Genomic DNA, 10,057 nt, shown 5'->3' on the forward strand with positions numbered 1-10,057 from the left:
GTTGAGTATGATAAGAACCTTTCCCAGGTCCCTCAGATATGTTCTAGCCCAGAGACAAAGGATCTAACCCCCAGACTCCCACACTTGCAATTCTGTGGAGCCATGCATAGTTGGCTAGGGGTGGAAACAAGAGACAGTGATTGTCTCATGTGGCATTAAGAAGCGCCACCAGGGCTGGGGGTGTGGCTCAAGCGGTAGCCCGCTCGCCTGGCATGCTCGAGGCACTGGGTTCAATCCTCAGCACCACATACAAATAAAATAAAGATTTGTGTCCACCAAAAACTAAAAAATAAATAAATGTTTAAAAAAAAAAAAAAGAAGCATCACCAGTAAAATGGTAATCTTTTTTAAATGAATGATATTTTCTCACCCTCAGGAACAGCCAAGCACTTTGGAGTCCTGTTATCTTACTGACCAGAAGAATTGTTAAGCTTGGGTTCATATGGTCTGCTCTTAACAGCTAGTTCATGAATCAATCCTTGACCAGCTACAAGTGGCAGTGGAACTCCTGGCTCCCTGTCTTTTGTCACTGAGGCCAGTGGCCTCTTAGAACATCAAGACTACGGGGCTGGAGATTTGGCTCAAGCGGTAGCGTGCTTGCCTGGCATGCGTGCGCCCTGGGTTCGATCCTCAGCACCACATACCAACAAAGATGTTGTGTCTGCCGAGAACTAAAAAATAAATATTAAAAAATTATCTTAAAAAAAAAAAAGAACATCAAGACTACCCTTCAGTGACAAGGAGACCTTCAGAACAGGAGAGAGGGTGAGATTCAAGGGTGTGTCTACTTCTCACTCTAGAGTACCCACCAAGCTACCTCCCAAGAAAGTCCACCTGAGTCCATACCATCAGTAACAGTATGCTGGTGCTGGCAGCAGCCCTTGCAGATCTCCAGGCAGAAGCCAAGTGCCCCATCTGCCTGGATGACCCGAAAGACCCAATCACCATCGAATGTGGACACAACTTCTGTCACTCCTGCATCCAGCATTACTGGGCAGATCTGCAAGACGGTTTCCCTAGTCCTATCTGTCATCATCACTGTGAGGAAGGGCACTGTAGGAGCAACACCCAGCTGGGAAGGATGATTGAAGTTGCCAGGCTCCTCCACCTCAATATGAGCAGGAAGAGGGAGGATGAGACAAGCTTACGGAGAAGCACAATGAGGCCATGACCCTTTTTTGTGAGGAGGACTTGGAGCTGTTGTGCGCCCTGTGTGCTCAGCCCCCTGACCACCAGAACCACTACATGAGGCCCATCAAGGAGGCTGCCTCTCACCACAGAGAAACACTGAAAAGTTATATTGAACCCCCGAACAGGCAAGTGGTGGACCTTGAAAAATTACTGATCATCTGGGACCAAAATCAATTAGAACTGAGAAAGAAGATGGAACACCAGAGACAGAAATTCTCCTTTGAATTTAAGTATCCGAACCAATTTGTAGAACAGGAGCAACAAGCAGTTTCTGCCAAGGTTAGACAAAGAAGAGAGGGCTATTGAAAAGAAATTCAACGCAAACATGAAAGCATTTTCTGACCACATTTACAAGATGAAAGATCTAATGATGGAGGTGACAGAAAAGAGATGATGTCGGAAGTGAAATTGCTGACGGATATTAAGAGCATCTTCCACAGGTGCGAAAGCCTCAGATCCCCAGCTCTCTTGTCCTTGCAGTTAAGGAAAGAAGAATTCATTCTTCCTCTGCAGTTTTCAGCTCTCAAGAAAATAAGACAGAAGTTTAGAGAAGAGGTTACCCTGGATCCTGAAACAGCACATCCTTATCTGCTTGTCTCTGAGGATAAAAAGCGTGTGACATTTGTGCAGAGAGAGGAACTTGTTCATCTGAATCCAGGGAGATTCATGGCTTATCCAGTGGTTCTGGGTTCGCAGATTCTGGCCGACATTACTGGGAAGTCCAAGAGGATGACATGCCTGAATGGATTGTGGGGGTTTGTCAAGACTCCATTTCCAGAAATGAGAAATGGTCACTGTCATGTCTGAGCAGATGCCGGATGATTCAGTTGTACAATGTCGTTTACGTGGCTCAGTGCACTGTCCCAGGCACTCTGTGGCTAATGGAAAAACCCAGATGGATTGGCATTTATCTGGACTATGAGTTCGGTGAGATTTCCTTTTACAATTTGAACAACAAGTCTCACATCTAATCTTTCAGAGATACATTTTCTGAAGCATTAAAGCCTTATTGCTGTATTGGCTATGATTCAAAACCTCTTATTATCTGTGAAGTATCAGATTTGGAAGGGTGAAGATGCAGCATTGCTTCATCTTTCTGCCATTTATGGAGAAATAGCAGTGAATCTAGCACCAATTTTGTTTTCTTTTTTTATTTGAGGTGAGAGTCTCACTATGTTGCCCAGGCTGGTCTCCAACTCTCCCTGTGTCCTGCCTCAGCCTCCTGTGTAGCTGGATTACAGTTGCACACCACCATGCCTGGTCAGCATCAATTATTATTATTTTTGTACTGGGGATTGAACCCAGGGGTCTTAAATAAACTGATGGCCTTAAGGGATCCTCCCACTTCAGCCTCCCAAGAGGTTGGGACTATGCCGCAGTCTGGCTGCAGCAAAATAACCAGGGGCCGGGGGTGATGAACAACTTGTGTACATTGATACAGCAGGAGTGGAAGCCGTTTATTGTAGGTCAGGAACGGTATTTATACATTCCACACAGCTTATCTAATTAACATAAACTAAATACATCAGTCAACCAATAAGGAATCTGCACACTTAATGGCTCGTTGGCATTACTTCACAAACCACTCCCTCTGGCATTTTGCCAGGCGCCATCCAGACTTGTTTACAGACTCTAACAGGACTACTAAAAATTGGGTATGTGCTACCACACTCAGCATTTTTTTTTTTTTTTTTAATTTTGCTTCAAAGGAACAGAGGTTGTGGGAATGGACAGATGTGGGAATGACCTGGAAGTGTTTCTGGAATTTTAAGATGCGAGAATAAAAATTGTAATTTTGCAACTCAAGTAAATTTGGTATAGATGCATGTTTTTACACACCGATACATTTACATATTTCATCAGTTCCCTGGAAATTCCAGGTAACCGAGAAGACATCACTGTGGAAGACAGTTCTCCTAGGGTCTCCTGTTCCTCATGTGTTAGGAGCAAGGCAACAATTGCTCCAGACCATTTTATTTATTTTATATTCTAACAATTTTTAAGAACCTATTATTTTTTTATTTTCCCATTAGTTATACATGACAGCAGAATGCATTTCAACTCATTGTACACAAATGGAGCACAACTTTTTCTGTGGTTATACATGATGCAGAGTCACACCATTGGTGCAGTCCTACATGTACATAGGGTAATGAGGTCTGTCTCATTCCACCATCCTTCCCCCCCACACACACACCCTCCCCTCCCCTCACTCCCCTCTGCCCAATCCAGAATTCCTCCATTCTTCCCCTGCACATGGATCAGCATCCACATATCAGAGAAAACATTTGGCCTTTGGTTTGGGGAGATTGGCTTATTTTCCAGACCATTTTAAAGGATAGAGATGTTACCACCATCCAGAGCAAAGGTCAGGTTTGTTTCACAGAACAATAAAGGTTGGGCTGATAAGAGTTCTAGCATGCATGAGATCCTGGATTCCATCCTAAGCCACACACACACAAATAAAACAGAATAATAAAGATGATGTCACATTCCAATACAAGGTTCAGTCTATTAAGAATTTGAGTCAGGCACATGATGGCTCACACCTGTAATCCCAGTGACTTGGGAGGCTGAGGCTGGAAAAATCTCAAAGTTGAGGCTAGCCTCAGCAACTTACTAAGGCCCTGTCTCAATAAGGACTGGAGATGTAACTGAGTGGTAAAGCACCCTTGGGTTCAGTTTCCAGTACTACAAAAATAAATGAAAATATAAAGGATTTTAGTTGCTATTTGTCAAGCAGGACATCCTAAATTACACTTTTAACATACATGGCAAATAATTGTGAAAGGACACAGCCCTCTGTATCCATGGATTCTACATTCACAGATTTAATCAACCCAGATAGAAAATATTTTTTTCAAAAGTTACATCGAAGTATATGTGTACTTTGTACTTAGCTCTACAATGGCTCCAGGCTGTACTAACACTATATTGGGAATCTGCAGCCTGGGCAAAATAGTGAGACCCTCCCTGTCTCTTAAAAAAGACAAACAGCTGAGCACAGTGACATACGCCTGTAATACCAGCGGCTTGGGAGGCTGAGGCAGGAGGATCCTGAATTCAAAGCCAGCCTCAGCAACATTGAGGTGCTAAGCAACTCAGTGAGACCCTGTTTCTAAATACAAAATAGGGCTGAGGATATGGTTTAGGGGTTGAGTGCCCCTGAGTTTGAAAAACCAGCCTCTATCTCAGAGCAAAGCCTGTCCAAGGAAGGGATATCACCTTTGTCCTTGGAAAAACCCACAGAGCACTCCTAGGCACATTCCCACCCTGCTAAATTGTTTATCTACAAATAACAGTAGAGATCGGCTGTGCCAGGTGTCCCTGACTCAGTCAGGCTAGGTGGGGATCCACAGCAGCCCCCTAGCAGCCACCAATCAGCATGAGACAGGGAAATACCTGGGATGCCAGATGACCCTCCCAGTAGTTTATGGTGGTTGATAACGTGTTGGGAAACCATGTAGTTCAGCACATACACCCCTCTTGGCTTAAACCAATCAGTTCAAATGAATCCCCCTTTTGTACTGACCAATCACCCCTACCCAACTTGTTCTCGCCAGTGAATGTGCTCATCGTGTTTTAGAGTTGTTATTTGATTTTCCCGAGGTGTGTGATGATTTGCTATGATGTATGTGAAGTCCCTGCCCTCTCCAAAGAATGTATAAAACTGCTGCCAACCCTGGGCTCGGGGCCTCTCAGCGTCACCAGTTGCTGTGTGCTCGCAGAGGACCGAGCTAGCTCGCAATGAACACCTCTTTGCTGCTTACATCGATCTTGGGTCTCTGGTGGTCTTTGGGGGTCCCCAATTCAAGCATAACAAGTTCAATTTCTGGTACCCCGCCCCCCCCCCAAAAAAAAAAGACAAACAGTTGGGTGTGGTGGTGCATGCTCATGATCCTAGTGGCTCAAGAGATTGAGGCAATTGGGCTGGGATGTGGCTCAAGCGGTAGGGCGCTCGCCTGGCATGCGTGCGGCCCGGGTTCGATCCTCAGCACCACATACCAACAAAGATGTTGTGTCCACCGAGAACTAAATAAATAAATAAATAAATAAATATTTAAAAAAAAAAAAAAAAGAGATTGAGGCAAGAGGATCTCAAATTCCAGGCCAGTCTCAGCAACTTGGTCAGACACTAAGCAACTTAGTGAAACCATGTCCAAAACAAAAAGGATTGGGGATATAGCTCAGTGGTTGAATCCCCAGTATCAAAACAAACAAAAAAAACCCATAGGGTGCAGTGGTGCTTGCCTGTAATTCTAGTTTATAATCCCAGCTATGCAGAAGGCTGTACAGAAGGATGGCACATTCAATGACAGCCTGAGCAATGTCGTCTAGAATGCATCTCAGTGGTACAGCACCACTGGATTCAGTTTCTAGCACAAAAACAAAGTTCTAATCAGATAAAAAGCCAGTAAAATGAAATGTTTAGTCTTATCATAATATAAAACGTGATTTTAATGAGCGAGATTGATTTGATTGCTTTGAGGTTTTTGACATTGTACAGTTTTAGAAAATGGGTTATATAGGAAAAATAGATCAGGTGCTTTGGACCTGCAGCTAATCCCAGGTACTCAGGAGGCTGAAGCAGGAGGATTGAAAGTTCAAGACTGCCTGAGCAATTTACAAGCACCCTGTCTCAGAAAACAAATAATTAAAAGGACTGGGGACCTATTTCAGAGGTAGTACTTACATAGTGTGTGTGATACCCTCAATTCAATGCTCATTATTAGGGGGGGAAGAGCAACCCCACAATGTTTAGGGCAATGTGAATAAATAGTATTTTTAGGGAAGAAAGTCCTGTTTTATTTAGGTTGTTTATTTGTTTGAGTGCTATGGATTGTTGAACCCAAGGCTCCATGCATGCTAGGCAAGTGCTCCACCACAAAGTATATCCCCAGCCATATTGATTTGAATTTAAAAATAATTTTGATTAACTTTCAGTATGTCTTTATCTAGAAACTTAAGTACTAAATGTAACACCTAGAAAAAAATCTTATATTATTCTTTTTTAAAAAGTATATTTTTAGATTGTAGATGGACACAATAACTTTACTTTGTTTATTAAATTTTTTTATGTGGTGCTAGGGATCGAACCCAGTGCCTCACCTGTGCTAGGCAAGTGCTCTGTCACTGAACCACAACCCCAGCTCCCTACAATATTTTTTTTAATATACTGAGTGTAATATGGAATAAGGCACAGAAAAGCAGTCACAAACTGGAAAACCTAAATAAAATTTGTGCTTAATAGCACAGATAGTTGTGTGGTGGCACACAACTGTAAACCCAGCAGTTTGGGAGGCTGAGACAGGAGGATCACGAGTTCAAAGCCAGCCTCAGCAAAAGTAGAGGTGCTAAGCAAGTCAGTGAGACCCTGTCTCTAAATAAAATACAAACTAGGGTTGGGGATATGGCTCAGTGGTTAAGTACCCTGAGTTCAATCCCCAGTTCAAAAAAAAAAATAATTACAATTAAATAAATAAAGGGAAAATGAAAGAATTGGGAAGAGGAATGAGCTGGAGCTTGGGCAGAGTCAGGGAAGTGAAAAAATTATACAAGTTTGGTCAATAAAAAAGAAATTAGAGCCAGGTGCATTGGAGTAATAACATAATGCCAGTGACTTGAGAGACTGAGGCAGGAGGACTGCAAGTTTGAGGTTAGCCTCAGTAATTTGGCCAGGCCCTAAGTAACTTAATGTGACCCTGTCTCAAAATGAAAAATTTAGAAAGAGAAGTGGGTAGCAACCAAGCCATTGATGAGGGGGCATGCAAATTGTGCTTCACTTACAATAGATATCAGAGCATTTAATAAAATATAAGGCTGGTATTTATTTGAAGTTATACAGTGTGACTTTACATCTGTTGGAATAGAAAATAGATTCTGTTGAATATTATAGAGGCTGTACATGTTTTCTTTTGTGTTTGAATTCTTTACAGTTTTTTTTGGTTTGGTTTTATTTTGTTCCCACCCCACCTCCATATCCAGAATTGAACTTGGGCACTCAACCACTGAGCCACATTCCCAGCCTTAATTTGTATTTTTTTAGAGATAGGGTCTCACTGAATTGCTTAGCACCTTGCTGTTGCTGAGGCTGGCTTTGAGCTTCTGATTCTCCTGCCTCAGCCTCCAGAGCCACTAGGATTGCAGGCATGTACCACTGCACTCTGCGAATTCTTTGTACTTTTTCACATTTAGTACAACAAAGTTGAAAGGGGGGCGGGTGCTGTAGATATGGCTCAGTGTTTGAACACCCCTGGTTTAATCCCAGGTACCAAAAATACAAAAGAAAAGAAAGATATTAGATCAACCATTTCTACTAGCTAGCAATTACAGAAGTTAGGATTCTCTCCTTCTACAGAGTCCTGATGATTACATTTCTTTCTTTTTTTTTTTTTTTTTGATGATTACATTTCAAAAGAATGGCTTTCAGGGTTTTGTAGTTGGTTGGTTGTTCTGCTGTACTGGGGATTGGAACCCAGGACCTCCTGCATGCTGGGCAAAAATTAGCACTATGCTGTATCCCCAGCCCTCTGTTTTTTTCTTTCTTTTAATTTTGAGACAGAGTCTCCCTAGATTGCCTAGATTAGCCATCAATTTGTCATCCTCCTGCCTCAGCTTTTGGAGTAGCTGGGATTAGAGGCCTGCAGCACCACATGGGCCTGGCTTTCAAGTTCTTGAGAATGACACCTGTAGGTCCTAGTGTATGTCTACATATTCATCCCTAGGTATCCAGGAATTGGTTTGGGGGATTGTGAACTTGTCCTAGGAACCCCTGAAGATACTGAAATGCATAATTGCGCATGTCCCTCATGAAGAATGAAGTGAACCAGCAAGGCACAGTGGCACCTATCCATAATCCCACAGACTGGGGAGGCCGAGGCAGGAGAGTCGCAAGTTTGATGGCACACTTGGCAATTTAGTGAGACAGTGTCTCAAAATAAGAAGGGTTACAATGGAGCTCACTGGTAAAAGTGCTCCTGGGTTCAATCCCAGTACCAAAAAGAAGGAAAAAAAAAAAAAAAAAAAAGGCAGGCCAGACCTGATGATGCATGCCTGTAATCCCAGCAAGTAGTGAGACTGAAGAGGGAGGATCCCAAATTCAAGGCCAGTCTCAGCCATTTGGGGAGATCCTGTCTCAAATACAAATAAAAATAAATAAATAGGGGCTTTGGCTGGGGCTCAGGGGTAGCGCACTTACCTGGTATGTGTGAGGCACTGGGTTTGGCTCTCAGCACCACATATAAATAAATAAATTAAATAAAGGTTTTTCAATAATTAAAAAAAATATTTATAAATAAATAAATAAAATGATGTAGTGAAAAAAATAATAAAATTGCATATAATCTATTTACATCCTTTGTGTACTTTAAATATTATTATTATTATTATTGCTACTGAAGATTGAACCCAGGGGTGCTTTACTACTGAGCTACAACCCTGTCCCAGTGAACAAGTGTTGGTGTTACTGCTGTTTACCAGTGACAAGTCCTTCCTTCCCCAAATGCTGAAGTATAACACCAGAGAAGCACGCGAGGCAAGTGTGGAGTGGAAAGTGGAAGCTTTATTAAAGGACAGCAGAAAAGACTTCCTCCAGGAGGAAGAAGGGGACCAGAAAAGTGGAACGGGGGCGTCTTCTTTTAGTCCTCCCACATTCCTGTGCTTTGTTCCCCTCTATCCTGCAGTGACAGAATGCAGGTGGGAAGCCAAAGAGTGGAAGAATGGTGGAATGCTGGGGCAGGGAGGTGCAATCTGGGCAGGAAGGGCCCTGGGTGGTTTGATTAGCACCTCTTTGTTTGCGGAGAGCTACTTTATTAACAGTTCTTTAGGATGGGTTCCAGGCCTTGGGGACATTAACATTTCAATTTCCCCAGGTGCTCTTCTAGTTTCCTTGACTGCATTCTCCATAATGGTCTCCGTTTTCTTATCTTACTGGATTTTAGACCCCATTTACCTAACTACACTAGCTACCTATCTTTTAATCTGGCTTCATTTGTACATGTTTTATATTACAGATGAGAAAAAAAAAATTCAAGGGGGCCACATGCAACATGTCTAGCAGAACACAACTGAAATATTTAGAATCTGAAAAAAAATTACTAGTGATGTCTGAGTGAGATATAGGTTTGAGAGCTGTTAGTGCATTGACAGTAGTGTATCTAGGGGAATGTGTGCACTGTGAAAAAGACAACCAGAATATACCCTCTGCAGTTCTCTGATAACAGATGCTTACCATCTATCTCCATTTAGTTCTTCTTTTTCAGAAAGTGTTAAAATTTATTAATTGGCTGGTGTAGTGGTGCATGCCTGTAATCCCAGTGATTCAGGAGGCTGAGGCAGGATGATTGCAGGTTCAAAGCCAACCTCAGCAACTTAGTGAAACTGTAAACAACCTAGTGAGATCCTGTCTCATAAAATAAAAAGAGGGGCTGGGGTTGTGGCTCAATGACAGAGTGCTTGCCTGGCATGTGTGAGACACTGGGTTTGAGTCTCATCACTGCATATAAATAAATGAATAAAATAAATGTTCATCCACATCTAAAAATGTTTTTAAAATATTTAAATATATAAAAAATAAAAAAATAAATAAATATATATTTTTAGTTGTAGTTGCACACAATACCTTTATTTATTTATTTATTTTTATGTGGTGCTCAGGATCGAACCCAGGGCCTCGCACATGCTAGGCGAGCCCTCTACCACTGAACCACAACCCCAGCCCCCTAAAAAAATATTTAAAAAATAAAATAAAAAGAGGCTGGGAATGTGACTCAGCATAAAGCATCTCTGAGTTCAAGTCCTCATACCAAAAAACAAAAAAAAAGAGAGAGAGAGAGAGAGAAAGAGAGAGAGAGAGAGAGAAATTGCT

At 42.2% G+C, this 10,057-nt stretch overlaps 1 pseudogene; it reads left to right on the forward strand.

The window, feature by feature from the left end:
- Positions 1 to 402: 402 nt before the first annotated feature.
- Positions 403 to 4,942, forward strand: LOC120884276 (tripartite motif-containing protein 75 pseudogene; annotated as a pseudogene).
- The last annotated feature ends 5,115 nt before the right edge of the window (positions 4,943 to 10,057 follow it).

The sequence above is a fragment of the Ictidomys tridecemlineatus genome, chromosome 14 (assembly GCF_052094955.1).
Source record: "Ictidomys tridecemlineatus isolate mIctTri1 chromosome 14, mIctTri1.hap1, whole genome shotgun sequence".
Taxonomy (NCBI): domain Eukaryota; kingdom Metazoa; phylum Chordata; class Mammalia; order Rodentia; family Sciuridae; genus Ictidomys; species Ictidomys tridecemlineatus.